The following is a 26,058-nucleotide window of genomic DNA, read 5'->3' as shown; positions in this document are numbered from 1 at the left end:
AACTATACAAACCATTTACATGAATATCTATAACAAACTTGTTCCATCTTGAATAAAAAAATTGTGTACCAAATGTTCCGCAACCAGACCATTTTTCCAATTCATTTAGATCAACACGCACAACTCATGTTCACATTAGCACAATTTATGAAAAGCATCATTTTTCTCACAATAAAAATGAAACGGTAAAAAGGAAATTGTGCAACAACATTAGCTTTCAGGAAAAACATTTACTGTAGTTCCTAACCAGCCCACATTAAAGCAAAAATCGAAAACCACGACATCCTCTATTGTAGAATTAAGAAAAATATGCTCTCGTGGGATAGATTGGTTCACCTTGAGGTACAATGAATAGATTAGAAAATAAGCAGAAGTTAGTCCTATTTTGGAATCTGCAATAATACTCGGTTAGAAAGAACTGCAAGATACAAGGCATCCATAATCACATCGGCCAGCAGATGTGCAACCTGAGAAATTGTGGGAAGGTGAACTGCTGTGAAGCATGAATGTAGCTCGAGAAAGACGGCCCCTAGATTAAACCCGTCGCTGCTCTTCATCTCCCACAAATACCGCATCAGCAGATTGATTGGAATATCAATTCCTAAAAACCATGATCATACAAAAGGGTTTTATCAGCAGACATATACTGGTTCCAATGATGGAGCTTCTCTATGAAACAAAATTTGAAATATACTGGAATATTATGAATTTTACAACTAACCAGAAATCTTTTGCATAAAATAATTGTAAATCCAATATTATATCCAACTATAGCTTTGTGCTTAGCAGTACCTACAACCTGACACAGCTCATCTATCAAACATATACACAGGTGCGGCTAATCTAACTCAGAGTCTAAAAGGTAAAATAACCCTGCATCCACTTTATAGAAAAGAAAAGGCATCATGCATGTATTGACCAGAGCAAATCGGGTCACGATTAAATTTAGGTAAATATATAAATTTGGCAATGCTAAATACCTCGAAGGAAAAATGACTTGGCAAATCTGATCAATAGAATAGAGCAAAATCTAAAGAAAATTTGCTGGATAGAGCTATTTATGAGTAGTTGACACGCTCGATGAGTGACCATCACACCAAGAGTGACATCACCATACTGCAAAGTGCAAAGCTACCACTTAAACTCAGATATCCAGTGCATCTTATTCCCAACTAATGGCCCTTAGGCTGCTCCGGTGCCACATGGTATTCTTAACTCCCTAGTCTTTTCTCAATACAGAGTACATGGTACGTTCAGGACAGGATGAGGATGACTGCATGCCGCACTTGGCGCAGATGCAAATATCTATTAGAATTATGACATTTTTCACTTGAATCAGTATAAAAAGTGTCAAATATATAATTATATATTTTATAAGGTTCTTCAACATATTAACATTATGGTAATTCTCAACCCTTGCCACTCAAAATGACCTGTACTTTGCATGCACACTCAGCACACTGCTAGTAAAAGAACAATATCCATTGCAATGCCACTGTGCAAAAGAAAAAATAGAATACTTTATTATGACTAATTGTAGCAAACCTGATGATTATGAAAGGATATAATTATTGGCCTTACCAAATTCGACTGGTATTAACTAAAAGTTCTTTTCTCCTGAAAGAAAGTGAACTTTCACTCACATGAATCCTTACATGCTTCAGGTTTGCTAATTTAATCAGAGCAAATTGGTGAGCTTATGGTGTAACTGTATATATGTACTGAACAAAAAGAAAAGCAAGTTATCAAGCTACCTGCACGTCTAAAATTGACAGGAACACAAACAAAGCTTTTTTGGATTGAATCTAAGAACATCTAGCATGCTATTATATTGGCAGATAGGCAATAATTTAGACCCTGACATGATTAGGTTCGAGTGATATTGATGTTTTAGTTCATACCTTGGCAGGTCAAGGCAAAATATTGGCAGTGTAAACTTTATTCAGACCATATAGGTTCAAGTAAATATTGTTTATTCAGAACAGAGGCATCCATATATGTCGCCTGCAACAAAATAAGAACGCAACCGGTAGACTCGTCGGAGATGAAAATTAAATCAAACTCAGTGCCGGCGAGGTAAAAATAAAATCACGCGACCATATACTTAACAGGAGACAATCCTAACCTGGTCAAATATCCAACACTACGCCCTTCCTCCTTGCTTGATTCATCACTTCCTATTCCAAAAAAGAAACAGAGCATTGTTTCATAAGATTTTATATGAAGATATAGAAGTGGGGAGGAACAAAATCTACGGCAGCCATAGACAGCAGGAAACTAAAAACGATAATTAAATTAGACAAGAAGGGGATTAGAGGAAGGAACGGGGGGAGGTGCAACCAGAAGAGATGGGGAATGAGAGGCCCGTGGGAGTTAGCAGCGCCGGCGCCATGGCCGGTCCAAGCCGAGCTGCCTCCCTCGCTGGCATATGCTCCTCCCGTCCTCTCTGGCCGGCGATGCCCCGCGCATCCGCCACTCCTCCCCAACTGCTCCATCCGACCGAGCTCTAGACTGAAGACAAGGAAGATCTGTTAGGTCGGGGCGCCACCATCGAGGGAGTCAATCCCATATAGAAAATCGCAATAACAGTTTTCATAAGGTCTGTGATGGCAACAATAACATGTCGCCCCATGTTTTTAGGCAGCAATGTTCTCTTTGTGTCTTGTCTAGCTATCCATATCCTTATAAAACAACCATCTTGCAGGCTAATATTTCACTGAATGTACACCATTTAGAAAGAATAGAAATCTAACCTGTTGTAGGGCAGCTTAGCCATGGGAATTATGGCCTGTAACTTCAATTTCTCCCACGCAACCAATATAATTGCCAGGTGTGATGGGGCCTTGCCAAAATGAATGGCTTTCATGAAAAGAAGTTGGTAACAGAAGTAATACTAAGCTGAACCAAATCTTTTATCCAAGAACGTCACTGAACAAAAATTAAAAGAATAATTCATGTTAGCATCGTATTAAAGCAGAACAAACAAGAGCTTGAACACACAATAATTAATTCCAATGGCACAAATAGGCGCACCATAATAAAGTACCGTCCATTCCACCATCAACAAATCTGTACCGGAGATCCAGAACAACTAATCAAACACAACCATATCATACAGAGCAACCAACTAAGACAATAAGAACATAGTACAACACGATTTGAATCACATGTTCTTCTCCATCGGAGCGGTGTGCGCTCTCCACCTGTTGGTGTTCAACCATCATGTGGGAGGATAGGAACGGAAGAAACTGAATAAATAGGCACGGTGAAAATCCCCAACCCTGCCCGCCTCTTACCTTCTCGCCCGCACGCACGAGGCAGCGGCGGCGGCGCCCCTTGCTCATCCACCCCACCCCTCACGGCTGCGTGCGCCGGCCGCCGGAATGAGCCCGCGACCACTCTGTGCCATTTTCATCGCCCGTCCTCTGCCACCTCGGACTCGGCCTCTCCCGCATCTCCACCTCCGCCTTCGCTTCTGCCCATAACGAAGGAGAAGTAAAAAAAAAGATTAACCCATGCAGGCACTTTACCGAGCAGGTGAAGAGCAAGGAGTGAAACTTACCTTGGAACAAACGGTGCGGACAGGCATACGGAAGAGGCAGAAGCAGGAAACCGGCAGCAGCGGTTGTATGAACAACAAGAAAATAAGAAGAGAAAGGGAAGAACAAATCAGCGCTTGAAGAGCGACGAGCGAAATTGATCTGTTGGAAGGGGATGCACGTCCTTACCCTAAGGGCATGTACAACGCCGGCGCTAATGACAGGCGCTAGGATTCACTTCCTGGCCGTTATGGTCTAATCCTGGTTGATCCCAGGATTATTGCTAGCGTCGATGCCAGGGCTGCCATCGGGCGCTTCGTTCTTTTTTTCTTTCCTCTGAGCTGTTTAACGAGCGATGTCCCTTTTCTTCTATGAGAAACCCATTGCATTAGCTCTCGACCAGGCGCCCATGCGTTGAGGAGACGGACTCCTACAGCGACGCCACTTCTTTAATTAATTCTTTTTATTGCCTAAGCGTCCAAATAAGCGCTCTTGCATTGTAGATGCCCTAACCGAACGCATAAGCATCGGCTACAGCGAGGAAAGCCATGGCTCTCTAGCAAGAAGGCAGCGAGCAAGATGATGGCGGGCAACGACGGCATCGGACAATGGCTTGCGGAGACGGATGGAGAGGCAGAGCACCGGGGCTGACTCCTCTCCCGCCGCGCGACCGTGGAGAAGGAGGGAGCCGACCTCCGTCGCTCCACGCACCTGAAGACGGCTCAGATCGGGAACCACCGCTGCGGCCTGAAGACGAGCGATGGGAAGGAAGGAGGAGGAGGTGGGAGGGAGTGGCGGCGGACGAGGGAGGGAGGAGCGAGGGGCGCGGGGCTGTGGATTGGGGCTAGGGTTCGATGCCTTTTTCCTCTTGCTCGATCGTTGTGGCCCTCGCGCGACCGCTCGCTCGCTCGCTGTGGATTTCGCTCGTGTGGTGCAGTGCGCCCTCGCGTTTTTTCGGTGGTTTTTACCCCTCGCGTGCTGCGGTGGGCTCGAGCGATGGTTATGCCTAGCACTTCTTGAGGGTTTATATGTTAGATGTGAAGCAGTACAAGAAATAAATCATATGCAAGATGCAAACAACATCACACTACCAAGTTAAAGGTCTCTCGTCATTAGTGTCATTGCATATTCACAGCATTGCATATTCACAGCTTATGATGTGTAAACTAAGCAGAAGGCATTTCAACAAATTAGAAGCAATTAAAGCTAGACACCATATGAAAGATGCAATGAATATCACTCTACCAAGTTAAAACTGTCTCGTCGTATGTACCATTTCAACAAATTAGAAGTAGTACAAGCTAGAAAAGAATGCGAGATGTAAGGAAAACACATGGTACCAGGATGGAATATGTACAAAAAAACAGGACGACATGGCATATTCACAACTGTTTGTGTAAACTAAGCAGAAGCCATTTCAACGAATAAGAAGCAATGCAAGCTAGACACCGTATGCAACATGCAAGACAATATCACAGTGCCAAGCTAGAGAAAGCACCTAGGATGCCGGTTTCGTCGGAAGACCGCCATCGGTCCTTGCCTTATTTTTTCCTTACTCTTTCTTAGTTGTATTGCCTTGTCAAGTCAAACCCACAAGAAAAATGAATAAAAATTCGCTTTTCAGAACTCACTGATGCAGGATGCTGACGAGCACTACTTTAATGTAAGGCGACCGCATGATAGGAAGATTGAATGTGTAAGAAAAAAGGACAACATTGCATATTCACAGCTACACTACAAAAAAATACACTTCTGTGATGATACGTGTTTGTCACAGTAGGTCACGTTTTCTGTCATGCATGTACATCCATGATGATTTTATGACAGAATCAAGATAGTCATACATGTCCTGTCGTAGAAGTATTCCATGACATTACCAAAATTATCATCACGGAAGTGTCCACTTCCATGACGATAAATCGTGTGTCATAGAAGTGCTTTCGTCAAGGGTGACCGACACGTGACATCCACCGTAACAGGTCGCCGTTAAGCTATCAGGTCCGGTTTTGGATCCGATAACTCGTTAACAGCCCGGACCAATGGGGATTTTCCACGTGTAAAATTCTCATTGGCCGGAGGAAACACGTGTTGGCTCACCGTTGGGACAGATGTCATCCACTCATTGGACAGCAGGCGCCTATGATACGTCGACACGTGGCACAGCCCAACAGAGGCCCATTTCGGTGAAAAGGCCGTCCTGTTTGACTTGGTCAAAAGATAACGGGCCGGCCCACGGAAAGCCTGTTAACGGCATGTTTGTATATTGCCCATTTACGGCCCGCTAACTCCCGGCCCGTTACGGCCTATTGGAATTAAGCCTAGTAGCTTCATCTGGGCCGTCCAATATGATTCCAGCCCGTTGTAACTTCTGGCCCGTGTATGGCCCATGGTGTCTTTTAGCCCATATGAGGCCCTTCATAACTCTGGTCCCATTAAAGGCCCGAGATGAAACTGGCCCATGATGAACAGTGTATCGCTTTATACCCATTAACGGCCCATTATTCCATCGGCCGTTTCCAGCCCGTGTTAACTTTCGGCCTTCTAAGGGCCCATTTATTATTGGGCTCATTTCTAGAATTCGGTTAGTTGCGGTCCGTTACTGGCCTGTTCCGTTTGTGGGCCAAATTCAGCCAGTGGTTACATTCGGCCCGTTTGTGGCCCGTTAACCCGTTGGGCTGTTTTCATAGAGTTATCAAATACGGCCTATTAATGGCCCGTTATGGTCCATGAATAGTACGGCCCATGATTGGCGAAATGATTATACGCCCTGTCAGGGATATACCCCGCGGCGTTAACCGGCCGGAAATATAACCCGACCGGACTTGGCGGTTTACTTGAGACCCGGCTAAGACTTGACGATTCACTGCCGTTTGGACCTGGCGGTTTACGATTCATTGGTAATCCGGCAGGCGGGTCAGAGGAGCGACAAGACCCGGTGGCCCAACGGGCGGTTCATGAAGGCCGGTTCATACTATGGTGGGCCGGTTTACAAGGAAAGGCATAAGGAATATTTACCTTATAAGGAGTTAAGACTCGGACTTGTATCCGGTTTGTATTAGAAGGTAGACTAGTCCTAATCCTAATAGGACTCCACATGTAACCCGCCCCTACAACATATATAAGGAGGGGCAGGGCTCCCCAAAGAGGGACAAGCGACAAGCAAGAAGAAACAATCTCTAGGGCTAGACACAAAGAGCCGGTTTACCGGCGACTCCCTGGTGATCATAATGATACCTAGCCTCAAACAGCATGTAGGGTTGTTACCGGATGATGTTTCCCGGGGCCCGAAGCTGTCTAAATCCTTGTCTTGTGTGTTGATCCGCCCTGTGTCTCTCGTCCCACTCAACCCCTCTCAAGCTACCACATAGATGCGTTGGCTTCGCGACTAAGTCCTGACAGCAAGGACATCTGCCGTGACAAAACCACGACACGCCCCGTAGAAGGCCCATGGATCCTATGACCCGTAGAAGACCAATGGATCCTACAGCCCATAGAAGGCTGATGGATCGTACGGCCCGTAGAAAGTCCATGGATCCTACGGCCCGTAGAAGGCCCATGGATCCTACGGCCTGTAGAAAGTCCATGGATCCTACGGCCCGTAGAAGGCCCATGGATCCTACAGCCCGTAGAAGGCCCATGGATCCTACGGCCCGTATAGAAGACCAATGGATCCTACGGCCCGTAGAAGGCCCATGGATCATACGGCCCGTAGGAGGCCCATGGTTACAACAGTCCGTGTGTTGCCATGATTATTGTGGCCTAGTTACCAAAAATAGGTTATTGTGGCCACTAGAAAAACGCGGAAAAATAACTGAAGTGACTACAAGCAAACAACTAAACAAGACAATAAGGAAATAAATAAGCAAGCAACTAACGCTAGCCTATTACCGCTATTACACATATTACATCCACTGGGCATCAAAGTTCGCCACTAGTGCAAATATAGGGAACAAAGCAACATATTACATACGCTGGCCGTCAAAATTGTCCACCAGTGCAAATAAACGCAGCAGCAAAACAAGAGCATAACTGAAACAACTTCAGAAGAGCTCAGGAAACGTTATCCTGGGTATCTACCATGTTGGCAATAAGTTTAGCAAGCCTATTAGCTTTGTCTTGTTGGCCGCTAAAATCCTCCAACGCTTGCTGTTGCACCAGAAAGTATGCATCTGAATGCTCCACGGACTTCCCCAGTCCTTTCGCTTCTTGTCGCAGCACAGCTGATCGATGTCTTTCAGCTTGTAGTTGAGACTCAAGAAACCGAACTGATTCAGACAGTGAGTTTGAATAGCTTGTGCAAGCGGTAGTGGCCAGTAACTCGAACACTAAACCAATACAGGACTTTGGGGTTGTCTCACTATCTTCAAGACGGTCTTCCTTAGCTGTTTTATCAGCTTTGTTGGAGACCAACAAGGATGTCTCACTATCCTGAACCTTATCTGCATTACTTCCTTTACCATTGCTTAATAAGGCACTCTTCCCCAATATTCTGTCAGCATTCTAAAAGAAGAAACAAGCAGGCACATAACAGGTTAGCATGTACTAGTATATGAAACTCATTTTGGTGAACCAGTTCATTAGTAAGGTGGACAGGATTAAACTACCAAGTCTTCTATTGCCAAGTACTAGTACATAATAAAAGCATCAAACATACATACATCTATATCCTATGGTCACTGCATTGTCTTGCCAAATCAAAATAGAGACACGGTTCAAATCATATCACTTCAAGACAAAGCAGCAGTGAAAGAATACAAAGCGTGGGAAACTACATGGCACAACAAGATTTCATATGGGTACCACGGGTCTACATGTACAACAACACTATTGGCTCTGTTGTGATGCTAGTAATGTGCATGATATGAGAAGTCCACTGTATACACAATTGAAATTGAAATCAACAGAGCTATTGATAAGAGCAAACCTGTTAAAGAAACATGCGGGAACATACCTGCTGTGTCATTGGAGTTTCGATTGGATCCTTCAATTTAAAAATAAGTTTGTATGAGTAAATACAGTGATACAAGAGCAAAGCAGTATGCACGATAGCAATGGAATCTTAAATTAGAACAATTGTTCTTCAGGTTTAAGCACTTGTTCTACATGAACAGATTACAGTAAGACGCAATAATATAGTACTTAAAAATAGAAAATGAGCTCATAGACCTTACCACATTCTTGGTTCGGGACCAGTACAGAACAAGGCGTTCCCAGTCATCGTCCAGTAAATGTGTCTCAGGAGAACGTAAGGGAATTTGATGAGTTTCTTTGCCGGTGAAGTACGTTTTCTTCAGGTAATTCCGATAATGCCACCAAGCATTCTTGAAGATAGCAGAGATATTAGCACAGGTTACCTCATCCTGAGTTTCCAAATCGGTCCTTCTCTACAGAGAAAAATGGGAAAATTTGCTGTATTATAACCATCATGGAAGTAGAATGTATGAGACAAAGCAAAGTAATTACCATGAATAACATTACTTACACATAACTCCTGGACAAACACCTGCAACTGGCATTTTCCTTCATCTTCAGTATAATATTTCCAAGATGGGAAGATACGCACATAGGATTTAACAACATCAAATGCGATAGATGCTAAACTACGACTGGCTGGTTGTGCTTCCTCCACAGGAATAGGCGTACTAACTGGTGGAGTTGGGGTTCGCCGTGGTAGTACTGGCCCTTTGGGCACTGGAGCTGCCTTACTAACTGCTCTTGTTTGGGAGCTCTGTGGTGGAGATGGTGCTGTGTCAATAGGAACTGGGTTACTATCTGCTAGGGTTGGGGTTAGATTGGGTGAAGCTAGTTCTCTGTCCATCGCAGTAGGGGTACAATCTGTGAGAGTCTGGGTTATGTGTGGTAGGGCTGGTTCTCGTGCATGTACAACCGGGGTGCTATCTCCACCAAGAGGTAGCACTGTTTTATTTCAAGACCGTGTTTTTACTCCGCTAGATACTGGCATCACCCGCTCCAATTCAAATGGCTGATAAACAGGAAACATAGTTGAATGTACAGACATTGTATGAGAGACAGATGCAATAGATAGTGTGGAAAAAAGAGGGCATGAAATAGTTGACATGTATATTGTTTAACTAAAACGGATAGCATGACATAATTTCACATATATGATGTCTATCTAAACTGGATAGCATAGCATAACATAATTCAAAGATATGATGAATAACTAAACATGATCGCATGACATAATTCACATATGTTATCTAAGTAATCAGGATCGCATGATTTAATTCACATATGTGATTTGTATGCTAAACAGAGGGCATTCGATATGATGTGTGAACTAAGAACATGGTGTTGAATATTGTGTATATGCTGTCTAAACTATGCAATGCAAGACACCATATGCATGATATGAGCAGTGTAACCGTGCCAAGTTAGAGCCTACACCTTGGTGGGGGAATATGATTGGTCATCTATCTCTGAATCCATCTCTGAGGAGCTATCGGGAACCAACAAGAGATCTGCTTCGACAAGTAGCACTGTCTGCTCTGAAGGCCTTGTTTTCACTCCGGATTTTCCATCTCCCACCCAAATGGCTGATTCACAGGGAGAGTAGTTTAATCTACAAACATTGTCGACAAATGGAAATGTAATGAAGAAAATGATGGGCAAGATATCATTCAAATATATGATGCCTGGTTAAACAGGATGGCATTGCACATTTCACATATATTATGGCTGGCTAAAAGACATGAGACTGCATAATTCCCATATATGATATAGAAACTAAATAGGTGGCATTACAGAACATGTCTAAACTAAGCAGATGACATATATGATGTCAAAAGTAGGCACTGCAAGGCAACATATGCATGATATGACTAGCATCATCATGCCAAGGTAGAGCAAACACCTTGGGGGGTAAATAGGAGTGGTTAGCTGCGTCGGAATCCGCCTCAGAACAGATATCTTCCTCTGGATTACAATCTGGAGAGGGGGGGGAGGGTTTCCATTGAACCCACCATGGAGCGATGTCTACATGACATTGTATTGCCGCGCAAAACTCTTCTCTTTTTCTCTACATGTTCAGCATGACTGTGTACAATATCTGACATGCATACGAAAAAAATATGGTGAGATTATGTAAGGAGAGCATGCAGAAATTTAGAGTGATGGTAACAACCAGTGGATGGATCCAAAAATAATGATAGCAGGCTGATGATTGCTTTAATTTAATAAAAAGACAAATGATGATTGCTTTACTATTTGTTTCCCACCCAAGATGAACAACATAGGCATACCCTAGGTGAACCAGATATTAGACAGAGATACTATTCATTGCTGCCTCGATATGTGCCCCACAACTAATTTAGAACTCAAGTTTGAACATTAATTTGGACCTGACTTGGAGTCTAAGAGGTGAACAGGACGATAAAGTAGCAGGTAATTTTAAGCAATGCATAACATAAGCAGAAACAAAAGAGTGCGGCCTCTCTTGTGGATCCGTGTACTCCTCAGGTTCATCTGCTGAGTCAATGATGGTGATGCCATTGCGGTGGGTGCCGGCGACAGGGAAGGAGATCTGAGGCGGCAAAAGATGGTCAGGAGTCGTGATGTCTGGTTTGGTGGATGCTTCTGTCGATGGAGCGGCTCAGGTGAGGTGGATGACGTCGCGGCAGGAGCAGGACAAACCGCACAAAGTTCCCTTCGACACCTACCTGTAACTGAAGTAATTCTGTAAGGGCTCATTTGGCTTGCATGATTCTAAAAACGCAGGGATAGGAAAAACATCGGAATAGGATAGGAATGCACATGGTAAACAGAGCATTTGTAAACACATGATTTCTGTCAACTTGGGTGTTTGGTTCACAGGAATTGGAAGAGCAGAGGAATGCAAAGAAACATGGCCAAAATAAAGTGAAACCATATGAAAGCATGTACAATTAGAATGTTATTCTACCACTAATGCACTTGGTCTTGTTTTCATGCATAGGATTTTCAAAAGTAGGTCCAGGTGGATGTTTTGCTCCATTCCTTTCAACAAAATGCATGAATAATTGAATAGTAGAGTGCCATAGGAAAATTTCCTATTGCTATGTTTTTCTGTTGAACCAAAATAGCCCTAATGGATCGACATGAATGTAGAGTAAGAAGTGATGCAACAAGTGTACAACCTCTTTGTCGTAGTCGTGTCGACCTCAGCATCATTGGGTTGGTCGCTGAAGAAGTTGAGGCAGAGGTGGTTGTCGGAGGTGTGGAGGAAGATCTGAGGAATCTGTAGACGGCGTCCAGGGCACTGCTCTGTTGTGATGGATCGTTCTGTCGTTGGAGCAGCTCTGGTGAGCCGTAAGACGTCAAGGCTGAAGCATCACAAGACAGACATCGTTAATATCAAGTGGGATTCTAATAGCATCTCCAATAGATGATGTAAAATAAATGTAAAATTTACATCACCAAAAAAAATCTAACAACAACAGATGAGGTAAAAACTGTTGACTCTAAACTTAACTGTCGAAACTGAAATTTACTGTGGAATCTGAATGTTACTGTCGAAACTGAACGCAATGGTAGCAGAGAGGCACTTGAGATGTAGTTTAGGGAGGGCCTACAGTTCATCTTCAACCTGAACCCGCCTGAGCCGCCAGCCACCACCGGCCGAACCGCCGGTCCCCACGCCGCCTCGCCGCCCCGAAACAACTCCCCACCACCGGTCCGTCGCCGCCCCGGCCAGCCCTCTAGCCCCCCCCCCCGAGCTTTTTCTACGGTGATCCCCACACCACCGCCCCACCACCGCGCCCCACCACCGCCGGCGACCACCGTCCCCCACCCTGAACCCTAAGATAGATAGTGGGGTACCTCTCCGGCGAGCCCCCCTCCCCGCTGTGGGTGGTTCTTCCTTAACTCCGGCGAGCCCTCCACCCCCTGAAAATCGACTGACCCAAAAGTCGATTCAGTCGACTGAAGTGTAGCTAAATCTGAGTAGAGCAGCAACACGAGCGAGAGCCGGAAAAGCAGCAGCAGCGCGAGCGAGAGCCGGAGCAGCAGCAGCAGATCCGGCTGGTATGGCCGCCGCCGAAGGGGCCTCGCACTGGGGGAGAGCCGCCATGGAGATGTCGCCCGCGGCGTCGGCTTCGAGGTAGCCACTCCATGGGGGCGCGGGATGGAGCACCGTTGGTGCCGGGAGGTCGAGTTAAGGAGAAGGTGCGATGCGATGAGTGTACAACCTCTTTGGTGGCACCCAGTAGGCCTTGGCTTCGTCCGAGGAGTCGGTGAGGATGCTGCGATTCCGGTGGAGCAGGTTAAGGCGGTGCTGTGGGGATGGAGCAGCCATGATAGATGAGGCGATCGTTGGAGCAACTCCTTGGAGGTGGAGGATGGGGCGGCTGAACCGGCGGGACGACGAGATGGACGACAGATCGTCATCTGGCGAGGTGGACGAGGGACGTCGAGCTATTGCAGTGGACGACGTCATCGGGGAAGAGGCTCTGGCTGGGCAGCGGTGAGGTGGCGGACGGAGGATGGTGGGGTTTCATGGCTGGAGTGGAGAGGTTATGGCGGCCTGGGATTTCGAATGGCGAAAAGGAGGCGATGGGAGGGGGGAACCATGACTTAGGGACGCGCTTGTCCAAAATGTAGGGTGTGTTACAAAAGTACCCCCACCGATTTGAACTAGCGGCTCTTTCGGCTAAGGGTTAGAAGGGGGATTTCGCGTGTCGGGATTTGGCAGCTGGAGGGAGTTTTCACACGCGTTGTAATTTCTGGATAGCAAGGCGCGGGTTGTGAAGGCGCCAGTTTTGGGAGCACGATATCTGAATTTTCGGGATATAACAAGGCGCGGGTTGAATTTTATGGACAAGCCTAACGTGTAATATTGTACTTGTACGTACCAAATCAGTTCGTACTTCCCTCAACGAAAAAAAACGAAAAAAATAAAACTATTCACACCACACAAAGAGAGAGTCTTGTCCCGTTTTACTATACAAATGCTATTCAAAGCTACTCCCTCCTTCCATCTATATAGGGCCTAATGCGTTTTTCGAGGCTAACTTTGACCGAATATTAGAGCAATAATATATGACATGCAAGTTACACAAAGCACACCGTTAAATTCGTGTGTGAAAGGAGCTTTCAATGATATAGTTTTCACATTGTGCATGTCATGTAGTATTAATCTTGTCAATAGTCAAAGGCGGTCTTAAAAAACGCATTAGGCCCTATATAGATGGAAGGAGGGACTATGAATCCATGTTATGTCCAATTAAATTTTTTCGCTGGCTATATAATGCATGTAACCTACTCATACCAACATTTTAGTGCATTCCAAATGTCTATACTATCGCTGCAATTCGAACTGAATTTGAATTCGTTTCTCTATTTCAATAAGAATCTACAATCATGATTGTTGCCAACTTCAACCATCATTCGTGTATTACCTTAATAACACACCACATGATTACTATAGAGATAGATATGAACTATGTGTACTATATGACTCGAATTCTATTTTTGAATACACTTGATGTTGATTCCAAATATTCGTACATTTGATGTACTAACTATATATTCATAATCTAAACCATGTTCCATACGTACACTGTGTTTATCACACAAAGTATACTGCCCCGCCCCCTACATTAAGACAAGTATTTAGCCCTGAGCTGCAAAAGCCACACATTAGCCCAAATTATAATCAATGTTCTATATATTATATGTAGTACTAGCAAGATGCCCATGCGTTCCACAAAATATCAAGATGATCGAGGGGAGGCCTTATTTGCAAATGTGGAGAGGGGTGTGGGTATCTTTTTTCAAAATTGCTATAGTTTCCTTCCTATCCGTCAGATATAAACCGGACGGCCTATATTGCTGGATGGCAGGCACACCATCATCAACAACTCTGTTTTTTATAAGAGTAGAGATAAAATATATTATATGTAGTATAACATGTTCATAACCACACCATGTGTATCACCGTTATATATATTCACGCATGCGTCGGTTTAAAACACTATGATAAATTCTTCAAATATCCAAATTCACTTTTTATAATGAATTATGATCTCTATTCGTCTTTTCCACCCACACAATCCTCTTATCTTTGTAGCTAGTGCTAACTTTCTCTCGTGCATGCACACGCCCGCATCCCTCTGACCCTCCCTCAGCATTCTCTAGGTCCATCGCACAAATTCGTCTTTTCACCTTAGGACGTTCACCCACGGTGTGTGTACGCCCCAGCTCCTTCTTTACGGCACACATCGATCGATATGCCTCTCTAGCTAGGTGTGCCTACCACAAACACAAGCTTTCCCTCTTCTCTTCTCACCGTCCATGCCTCACTCCCACCCTCTTTTCATCGATCTCGTAATCGCACACTCCTTTCCCCTCGATATAGTATGCCTCTCACACCACCTCCTAGCTGCACCCCTCTCTCTCTATCCTTCTCCCCGGGCCTTATTTGCTTGTAACACATACATGCATGTATACCGATCGATCTCCCTACATATACCTAGGTTAATTTTAAATATTTCCCCCCACCCATCGGTCGACGTACCTCACAAGTTATGTCTCTCCTCTCTCTGATAAGGACGATTGATCTTCCTATGTAGTTACGTCTGCTTACCACAGCCATATCGCCCCCCCCCTCATCATTCGTGCATGCTTACTGTCCCGTCTCTCACACGCACGTGCACAGACAGGCAGACATCCCCTCTCTTATTGATATTGCAAGCGTGCCCTCCGTTTGGCTAGCAAGCCTCTCCCACCATTTGTTAGAAGCAACTCCACCACCACCCCCTCCAACACTCTAGCTCTGTTCTCTCCCAACCTTATTCCTCTCCTACACATATGCATGGATGCCGATTGATCTCCCTCAATACATAAGGTAGGCCTCTCTCCTCCTCCACACATATACCAGCCATTGTACCTCTATAGTTAATTAGGTCTCCCCCCACCCCACCCCCACCACACACCGATAGTCGAGCGCTGTAGGTAGGTATCCATGCCATAGAGATAAACTGCACCTGTCCCCTCTCACGTTCCAGTAGGTCAGTCACCCTATATCTTTGACGTGGGCACACACAAATTCGATGGCACTATTTATCGATCGCGCGCGCGCGCGCACACACACACACATCATCCCTCTCTTCGATTCTATGGATACCTCAACCCGATGATACCTCCACTCTCTTATCGTGGATCGCCCCCTCTATATATATGATATATCCAGGACTCTATTTCACACACATAGCATATGTTACATTTTTTGATTGAAATATCATCCACATATGTTGCTTGTCTATTTCTCAACACCCCTAGAAAAAAACACTCATGAACCCACACACTATATCTCTCTACGTTTGTATCTTTCTCACACAACCCCTAGGTGCACGTACTCACGCTTCGTGCATAGCCACACCTGCGTGGGTACACGGTGGAGCTCATTTCTGTACGAAATGGCAGCCTAATCTTCTCCAACTATTTGCTTAATCTTCTCCAACTAGTTAGTCTTAAGAGAGACTGCAAAGGTGACCGGCTTCTATTTGTGTGTTTATTGTTTAATCAACAGTCCTCTGTTATTGTAATCACACTTAATATCTTTGGAACAGGGACCATCAGCTCTATTTTAGTGGAACTGCACAAAATGATCGGAATGTTGCATGCTCCAGACAGCTACTTTTTTTTCCCAACATGCCTTGTTTATTTAGACAGAGCTGGGGGGACGTTGCTGCCAATGAAAGCATGGATGAATTTTAATTTAACACCTTCTCACAACTTTGTCTTCAGTTGTGATGTAAATATTAGCTCTGATCTACTAATAATTGAGATGCATTAGCAAGGAAGTTAGTTTTTTATTGTTTCCGAAAGAGCATGGATGGCAAGACACACGAAACAAAAGCTAAAAGCTAAGAGCATTTTACAATTTCATGTCGCTGGAAAATTATTTGTATAGTATGTCAATTATGTAAACAAATGCTGGAAGCTTGATAGCATTGCCAGAAGCCTCTTCAGCATCCGGGTCCATGTGCCACAAAATTATATTTCCTCCGTTCCTAAATATTTATCTTTTTACAAATTTCAAATGGACATATTTTAGAGTGTAGATTCACTCATTTTGCTTCGTATGTAGTCACTCGTTGAAATCTCAAGAAAGACAAATACTTCATAATATATTTAAGAACAAAGGGAGTAGTGCACAACTGCATGGGAGACTCATCCCGGTTGTTGCGCCGCACTAATAATGAGTAGTAATGAGCAGTCAAATCATAAGCCCCACCTTTCCCACTGTAAGTTGCTCGAAAGAAGCAACCATCAATACGCTCTTCTTTGAATCCACTCATACTACTTCCTCCGACACTGTTTATAGAGTGCGCTTCAAAAAAAAGAACAATCTCTGGGACCAAGGCGACTAGCGATCGGCCTGAAAAATAGCATTGGTAGTTATAGCACGGCGTCTATTACTAGAGGAAATAATGCGTACACACATGCATGCAGTGCTTCCACCCCGGGTACACACATGCATGCACTTACTCCACTCCGTAGTACATCGAGAGAAAATTGTGGACTTGATTGCGGTTACCACGCCCTAATTAATTGAGCATTAAACCAAACGCGTCTAAAGTCTCTCTGGTGGTGGAAATGCATGGAGAGAAATGCATCAGAATGAAGCGCGCCCTGTAAACTGTGACGGAGGGAGGAATAGTATGAAGGTGCAAAACCAAGTACGCATATGGCCAGTCGGTCAATGCACTTCCTCTTGGCATATCATTGACATGTGGGACTGGAGTGTGAGCAAACCGATCTCAATTGATGGCAAAATGGCCAACCCGCCGTTCCTTGAGAGAGACAAGGAGCGAGAACACACAGACGGGCTCGCACGGAGGCCAAGATATATTCGAGCATGGTTGATCGATATCATCATTACATGTTCGATGTTTTTTAACACTACCATTGGGCTGCCGTTTTCCGCCCTTCTCCCAAATAAATGTGTACTTTACCAGAGATTAAAATAAAATAAGAGTACAGACGCTCCACCATGCGGTTCTAGTAGTATTACTCGTACAACTAAACCTTGTGCTTGGCTCTTCGCCTCTTCGTGAAGTCGAACAATGATGGTACTCCGCATGTTGGGTACTACAGTGTATGCCTCTGGCAATCTGACACCGAATGAACTGCTGCATCTCCACCGCCTGGGTGAGGGTAGGTTGCATTAGTCAAAAGGGGTAAGCGAGCTTCACCTTGTCCTGCAAGCTTCTCCTCGTTCTGCAAGTTGACAGGACACACCAAAAAGTAGTGCTAGTCCATAATCCCTCCTTTCCGGTTAATATGGCTTAATCTTTTTGCAGGTAAATGAGAGAGCTTTATTCATATATTTGCATTCTTATGATGATCAGCCAAGAGACTGGTCACTAGGAAGTGAGGTACCCCGCAAAAAAGAAGGAAGCGAGGTGTTTCATCAAGCCAACTCTCGGCCACATTCAAAGTGCAGCAAGCATGGTTCGCACAAAGATGCGCCGCAAGGTTTGCTGACCTGTTTACATGCTGAATAACAAAAAAAGAGAAAATATTACCGAGCGCTCCTATTTGTAACAGGATATGAGCCAGCATTAAGCAAGAATTGTGGCGAGTGTTCCATGCAATCAACTTCCATTATCACATGCGAGAACCCTCGAAGAGAACCAAATGTGTTGAAGATTGCTTTTTCACATTTTAAAATAAAATAAGAGTGTAAACGCTCCTCCATCCGGTTCCTAGTAGTAGTACATACATCTATAGTAGTAGTACTAGTACTAGTAAACTTTGCGCTTGGCTGTTCGCCTCTTCGGGAAGTCGAACAATAATAGTACTAGTATAGTGTATGCTTCTGGCAATCTGACACCAAATTAACTGTTGCACGTCCACCCCTGAGCGAGGCAGAGCTTGCATTAGTCAAAAGTTTCTCCTAGTCCTGCGAGCCACCGCGTGCAAGCTTCTCCCGTCCTGCAAGCAGACTATGCTTCGATGCCTTAAGGCACCTGCCTTTATGTCCATGACATGTGGGCCCAACAGGTGTCTGCCCACATGTCAGTGACACAAAGGCAGGTGCCTTTAAGGCACCAAAGCTGCGTCCCCCGCAAGCTTCTCCTCGTTCGGCAATTTGACGGGACACAACAAAGTAATGCTAGTCCATACTGCCTCCTTTCCGGTTAATATGGCTTAATTTCAAACGAGATAAATAAACTGTCTGTCACTATATATTTGTAAAAATATGGTGAATGGACTTCATAATACGCTCATTGCGCTCAATATATACATTTTCCGGTGTTTATACGGTCACTAGCTCACCCTGGCTAAGTATGTGTGTGCATGCACGTGTAGGTTGAGCACTTGAGCGTGACCGTGTGTGTTCCGTCGTGTGCTCAGACATGCATGCTTTGTCAAAACGTTGCATGCAAGGTTTAATCATTCGTTGTTCACGCATGCATTCCTGATATTAATACGTTGGTAAAGACAATTTCTTGAGGAAAACAAGCCCATGAATTGAGTACAAAGGAGACCAATAAGCCAGGATGGAGGGAGTACCAGTAGTGAACCGGAAGGAGGGAGTAGGTACTCGTAGTACTACATAACAACGTGTAGTAACAAAATTCCTCTATGCGCATCCTGTCAACGTGTCATGCAAGAAAATAGAGACAAGTAGTACAAGTGAGACTCAGGAACGGTCATACACGTAGGGGGAGTACGTGTAGGGGCCACTAAGGAGCAGTCAAATCACACAGTAAGTTAGTCGGAAGAAGCAACCATCATTTCACTCTTCAATGACACGTACGCAATATAAAATGGTTTATATGGAGAGAAAAAGAAAACCACTATATATACACTAGCAGGAGCCTAAGCTACAAGCCTTCTTGCTTGGGTTGCTCTCTTCACAAGCATAGAACGACGTTGGGGGAAAGGAACGATGTTCTGTGTAGACGTGGTCGACATCGGTGAGGGAGAAAACCCAGAGTTGGGGCGTCCCAATCGGGGCTCCCGCGGTATGGGCTGATGCCGCCTCCCAACCGCCCTTCTAGCTACAGCCCGACGTCCCATGTACATCTTCCTTTTGGAGCCGGCTTGCTCCACTGCCGCAGCTCCCCACGTAGCTCCATCTCCATGCCGATCTTTGTCTACTTCTACCGGCTTCTATTTGTGATGAGTTTTATGTCTCATGAACTAGTGCCAGTACTATTATTCTAATCACACTTCTTAAATATCTTGGCCATCAGGGATGGACAACTTGATTTAGTGGAACTGCACAAAAGCATCGTATGATCCGAGGGTGCCAGCCTCTTTCCTTCGACAGGTTCTACCTAGCCAGGAAATTAAATTCTGTTTAGTGTTTAGGGTTTAAGTCGTAGTGACCCCATTAGTAGTTTTTCTTTTGTACACGCTCTCACAACTTTTGTCTTTAGTTGTGAAGTAAATATGGCTATCATCCATGAATCATTGAGATGCATCAGCATGCGTGTTAGTTTTCCTTTGTATTTGATGGAATGTTGTAACGAGGCAACCTTGGAGTACAATAACTTTCCCGCCTGCTTGTCGATGGATCGCGCCGTGGAGTACTAGCACTACTGGAAGAGATTGACGAGTTGGGGAAGGACAGCTAGATGTAGCACGGACTCCCAAAAACTTTTAACATGCATGTTGTGGCCGGCTATTGCGACCTTTGAACGCGGAGCAGTCGCGTGTACCGGGAAGCAGCGCGGGCGACGCTCTCTCGGCCGGCGTGCCGCTTCAATGCCGGCGCCAGTCAGAGGTCACGTCCGCTCTGGCCGGGCATGAATGCGACACTGACCGTTTCAGGCGGGAAGCACGCGCGGGTGATGAAGAGGGTTCGGGTTGGTCAAGAGCGGGCGTGGCAGCAGTCCGGACACCCGCAAACAAGAGATGCTGTACGTTAATATTGCTGCGTATATAATTAACAACGTAAATAATGTGCCAGTTGGACAAATATGATTGGAGATGGAGATGGAATTTTATGTAAGGCTAGTCATAGTGGGGAGTAACTTAGATTAGTAACATGCATATGCTACTAGTCTATGTTACTACATTCATAGTGGGGAGTAACATATAGTTGGTATCATGCAAGCCATCATTTATTAAGATGTAGACTCATTTTGCCTTGGTATGTGTTTTGTTACAGTAACATATTATGTTACTCCAACCATCTCTCCTCTCGTTAACTACATGCCACGTAAGCAAATTTTTCTTGGGATGTGTTATGTTACTTGCTAAGTTACTCCCACTATGACCAGCCTAAACACGGATATGCATGTCTATGTCTATGTGTGTATGCGCGACGACTCTCGCAACATGGAAGCGGGGGCGTGTTTTTGATCGAGTTTTCTTTCTTGGTACGTTAAAACAAATTGTCATCTAGTTTTCGTGTCCTTTTCTCGGGAATGCGCGTATTCTATTTAAAACCACTTCTATGGAGAGATTTTTTTACTCCATTGTATATATAGCCTCTTGTTTGACAGGGTTTCTCGCCTCTTGCTCTCTCACCCTCTCCATATCAAAACAAGATGACAGTGTCCACTCTATCTCTCTCCTCACTGGTGGTCACAGATCGGGCCGAATCCCGTCCGCTGCGGGAGGTGAGGAGGTGCAGCGTTGACGTTGTCACCGTCGGTGATGGAGGAAGCCGATGCGCACCGTCCTCTTGGAGTCGGCGCTGGCGCGAACGAAGGTCCTCTGCGCCCTTGTTCGCTGCCGTCGTGTGGGCAGATCCCGCCCGCCTAAGCGACATCTCGCCCACCTGAGGTATAACTTCTTGTACTGGTCCAGCTCCCCAGGTTGCTGCATGCGGGTTTTCTTCTATGCGACTACTTCCCAGCTCCCCATGTACAGTAGCTAGGGTTTGTCGGCTGGTCCAACATCACCTACTATTATAGAGGAAATGCCACTCGAAAAGTTGTCCTAGTTTATGCCTCGGTGGAGGTATACATGTTGTTTCGACAAAAAGTACATGGTGGTTGTGCAGTTATTGTCCATATGCTCCTATTGCTGCTGCTAATCTAATATTACTATCACTGGTTAAATGAAGAAATGATTTTTTTCTCGGGTATCCCGGTTTAGTTCCCATCAAGATAACCATGATGCTTCTGTTTGTTGGTGTACTTTTCATTAATTCTTATTGACAATTGAGATGTCGCTGTTAATCTTGTACAACTGCCAAAACAAAGTAACAACACTATATCCCTTTTTTTATATTTTTGCAAACAGCGATGCGTATCTCCATACCCGGGCATGTCTTCCTCAATTTTAGTGGAACTGCACAAAGTTGGATGGCCATTGTTGTTCCGCCTCACTGTCCTCTGCCACGTGGTTCTTCCTTCCTCGAGCTTGATTACTGAAAGAAAGAGACCACAATGAGGATTTGTCGAACTTCATATGTGCCTCACCCAAACTTGATCCCAAATGGATGATGCATCACCACGATGACCTACCGATGCTCATGGTTGCGCCTCATGGTTGCATCGGCTGGTGAAGCTGACCGATTTTCCATGAAAAACAAGCTGTCTTCCATCAGTGCTCTTTGCTTGTTACCCACAAAGATGACATCCTTCATCAGTTCACCTTGGTTGAGTTGGAGACGTAGTCATCTTTCACGTTGGTGCAATTTTATCACACAATTGGCTATGAACCAAATGTTTCCTCGAAGAAGGATCGATGTTGGTTCTAAGAGCATAAGTTTTGTATTGATTTCTAAGCCTTCTCACAACTTTGTCTTCAGCTCCCCTATAATTTTGTTTGTCCAGCTATTAACTTTGATTAAAAAATGGTGTGGACTAAAAACCTGGATGGACGTAGTAGCCCTCCATTTTTATTCACTATGCATATTAGATTTGGCTGAAGTCAAACTTTGTAAAGTTTGACCAAGTTTAGGCCGAACACAAGAAACCAATTATTGAGAGAGGGAAAACTGTACATACTCTCAAACCTTTCCGACAATTGAAATTAAAATTCTTTATTTGTACACACTCTCACACGTTTCCGATAATTTGGCGCATGTGTGGTTGTTCACTTAAGGGAGGGTAGTGTACCGCACATGAAGGACAAGAAGTGCGACCACGACGCGTGGATCGTTAGTTCATAGGAAGTAGTAGTTTTCTTCACTAGCACGTTAAATAAAGAGTTTCGTTTCGTACTTACACAATTTGAAACAATTGGTATGGAGAGAATAAGAAAACCACTCCACTATATATTAGTAGTATACACAAGTACTATATGACGCAGCTTCATTGACTTAGTGCACATGCCTTTGGGTGTATGACAAGTGGGCCCAAAATGTGGCTGGCCCACTTGCCAGACAGCAAAAGGCAGGTGCAGTTAAGGCACCAGAGCTCAGTCCGTAATACAATATATATACTGTATAAGCTGGAGCCTGAGCGCTTGTTCGCTAGGGTTTGCACTCTCCACACTCTCACCGCACTACATATATATATATATACACGCTGGAGGCTCAGTGTTCCTTTGCTAGGGTTTGCTATATTCACAGTCTCTCAACCTCTTCACCAGATCTAAACAAGACTGCGTTGGCCTCTGTCTCTCTCTCCCCCCTCACTGCTGGTGAAGGAGGCGTCCGGATCCCGTCACACCGGGAAGGGGAGGAGGTGTAGCGTTCACTCTATCGCCTTCTGCGAGGGAGGCAATCCACTGCCGGCTGCGCTGTTCTCTTTCACCCAGCGCCTGTGCGGCGGGGCCACCGACCCCTTCTTGCTCGGTGTCATACATAGTGTGGGCAGATCCGGCCTCCCGCCGCATGCCTTGCCACATCCCGACGACCCTAAGGAAGTTTCTTTGAAACCGTCATTGCTCTAGCTGCATGCGGATCTTTTTCGATTCTGTAGTCGAATCTAGGTCTTGGTTCAAAGAGGAAAGAAGGGTGCGGTGGGGTGGAGTATGAATCTAGGACGTGGTTCAATGAGGAAAGGAGGGAGGGAAAGTAGTATAGACTGGCTATCCAGCCGCTTTGTTGGTCGAAAAGGGAAAAAGGGGTAACCCACTACACACTTCTGTAAGGAACCGATCTCTTTGTTGAAAAGGGAGAGAAACTGGGGGGTCGGGTAGTTTGTGCAGGATTAGATTTGCTGCCCTCAGATAGGAAAAAGGTTCAAAGAGAACAAATATGGGACCAACGCAGATATGCTGCTTGGCTACATACTCTGCATCACCCATTTATATGTGTGGACACACATGGTGCTAGCATGTCCCATGTCCCATACAACTATTTTGCTGTTGTTAGTCTAAGAATGCTGCTAGAAAATTGAAGCAATGCCACTGTTAAAAGTAAATTACATTCTTAACGAATGTTGTTTTAAGAGAATGTCTCTGTTAATATGAATCAATGCAACCGTTTTAGAAATGCTACTGTCCTACTTTGTTTTCCATCAAGATAAGTTAGATGCTTCTTTTTGTCACCATTTGTTTCATCCTCCTTTATTGGCCAGTAATTGTTTCCTTTTTTGCCTCTGTTAAAACAGGGATATCTATTCAACTTGTTGCTATAGCAAACTTAAATGTCACACCGGCGACTTTGCTTGACTTCAGTGCAGCTGCACAAAACGATATTGGATTTCCTATTTGTGTTTGGCAAATTCGTAGGTGATCTTGTGTGCGTCATGACAGGTTGGTACTTGCCTGCATCCACATGATCGTGTAGTGTGTTTTGAGATGCTGTGCTACTTGTATTAGTACTGTTTTAAATAAATGTTGAATTGAAGCTATTGTATTGCTCTTTTTTCCCATTAAGTAGTGAAAAAATGGTACCAACCTAGACATGATGCTTGTTGCTTTGTTAGAACAAACTCTGCATCACCCCCTTTATAAGTAGATGGAAGCACATGGTGTTGTTGCGCCCACTCTCCCTGGAACTGTTTATGCTTTTTGTTAATCTAATGCCGCTGGTAAAATTAAGCAATGCCACTCTCAGAATTAACTAGTGAATCTTAGTTCAAAACTGCAACACTTGTTAGGGATTGGCGGGATTACCATTATTGTGGCCGCATGTTTCATCCTCCTTTATTGGCCAGTAATTGATTCCTTTTTTGCCTCTGTTAAAACAGGGATATCTATTCAACTTGTTGCTATTGCGACATTTTGCTTCGCTTAATTTTGGTGGAACTGCACAAAAGGAGACCGGATTTCCATATATGTGTTGAGATCTCTTTTAGGTCTTCCTCGCGAGTTGTTTCAAATCTTGGTCTTGAAAGGTCAGTACCGACTTTCCTCACAATTAACTACTGAATCTTAGTTCAAAACTGCAACACTTGTTAGGGATCGACCGGAGTACCATTTCTGTTAGGGATCGGCTGGAGTACATGTTTAAGAAATGTATTGTTCAGATAATGTCTCTATTATTATATATCAGTTACAGTGTTTTACAAATGGTACTATCCTGCTTTGTAGTTATTTCTACATGTTTAACCAAGGTATTGTTAAGATAATATCTCTGTTAAAATGAATCAGTCGCATTGTTTTAGGATTGGTACTTTTTTGCTTTGTCATTCTTTATACATGTTGAAACAAGGCATTGTTAAGATAATGTCTCAGTTAATATGAATGAATCACAGTGATTGGGAATTGCTACTCTCCTGGTTTGTTTCCCATTAAGATAAGGTAGATCAGTAGATGTTTTTCTTCTAGGAGTACAAGTCATCAACCGTTATTTCTCAGTAATTGTTTCCCTTATACCTATTGTTGCTTACAGCGATATCAAAATTAAAGCTCGGTTTTATTCCGACTTTGATTTTAGTTGAACTGCACAAAAGGAGCCAATGTGTCTAAGGCAAACTGCTGCATTAGTGGGTCCAGTTGGTCTTACCACTTTGCAGAAAGAAGCAGTCACTATTTGCGCTACATTACACAAGGAATGATCGAGAAGCTTTACATAGTATTAGTAGACGCTGGTGACATGACTAGTCTGCAGAGAGCATAGGAAACTCTACAACACGTGGAGTGCACTGGGCAAAAAGTGCCTAAGCAAGTACAAGAAGCCAGGACAGGACTCCAAGTCTGTCAATGTCATTCTAAGCAACAATGATGGGGCATCTGGGTATGGTAATTTTTTTACCGTACTTTCAGTTTGTTAGTCCACCGATTGCTGGGTTGACACTGGAGCCAATATTCATGTGTGTGCTGATGTGTCTTTGTTTTCTTGCAGCATATAAATACAAAATCCACAGGGATGCTCAGCTTGATTTTAGTGGAACTGCACAAAATGTTCAGATGGTTCGTGTCCTCCATAATACTTCATCATGCACAATACATCGAATGGTTCTCTAATCATTCGTTGTCACCTTGAGCCACTGGACTGTTAGGTGACAAACTGATGACAAACCCTGCATGTTCCACAATCATAGGCATTACATATTTTGAATGGGAAAAGCTTTTCAAAGTTTAATCATTGATGTTAGCAAGAAGACATTAGTTTAATATATTGGAATTGGAAAACCTTGTCAAATTTTGCTCATTGATGTTAGCCAGAAGACATGCATTTGATATTTTTGAGTGGGACGCCCTTTGCTATGAGCAA

General features: G+C 44.4%; 1 long non-coding RNA gene across 11 annotated transcripts; it reads right to left on the bottom strand.

The window, feature by feature from the left end:
• Positions 1 to 298: 298 nt before the first annotated feature.
• Positions 299 to 4,474, bottom strand: LOC109734876 (uncharacterized). 11 transcript variants are annotated; one of them, XR_012182192.1, is made up of 9 exons: positions 3,563 to 3,729; positions 3,297 to 3,475; positions 2,754 to 2,928; positions 2,341 to 2,511; positions 2,126 to 2,177; positions 1,902 to 2,004; positions 981 to 1,305; positions 468 to 601; positions 299 to 392 (listed from the first exon to the last, which is right to left on the bottom strand). It is a non-coding gene; the product is annotated as an uncharacterized lncRNA (long non-coding RNA). The 11 variants fall into 11 exon arrangements; XR_012182194.1 differs by lacking the exon at positions 981 to 1,305 and adding an exon at positions 722 to 799; XR_012182195.1 differs by lacking the exons at positions 981 to 1,305; positions 1,902 to 2,004 and adding an exon at positions 3,034 to 3,203.
• Positions 4,475 to 26,058: the final 21,584 nt, after the last annotated feature.

Source organism: Aegilops tauschii, chromosome 4 (assembly GCF_002575655.3).
Source record: "Aegilops tauschii subsp. strangulata cultivar AL8/78 chromosome 4, Aet v6.0, whole genome shotgun sequence".
NCBI classification, from domain to species: Eukaryota; Viridiplantae; Streptophyta; class Magnoliopsida; order Poales; family Poaceae; genus Aegilops; species Aegilops tauschii.
The sequence above is the reverse complement of the archived record's forward strand: the minus strand, read 5'-3'. Positions and strand labels throughout refer to the sequence as shown.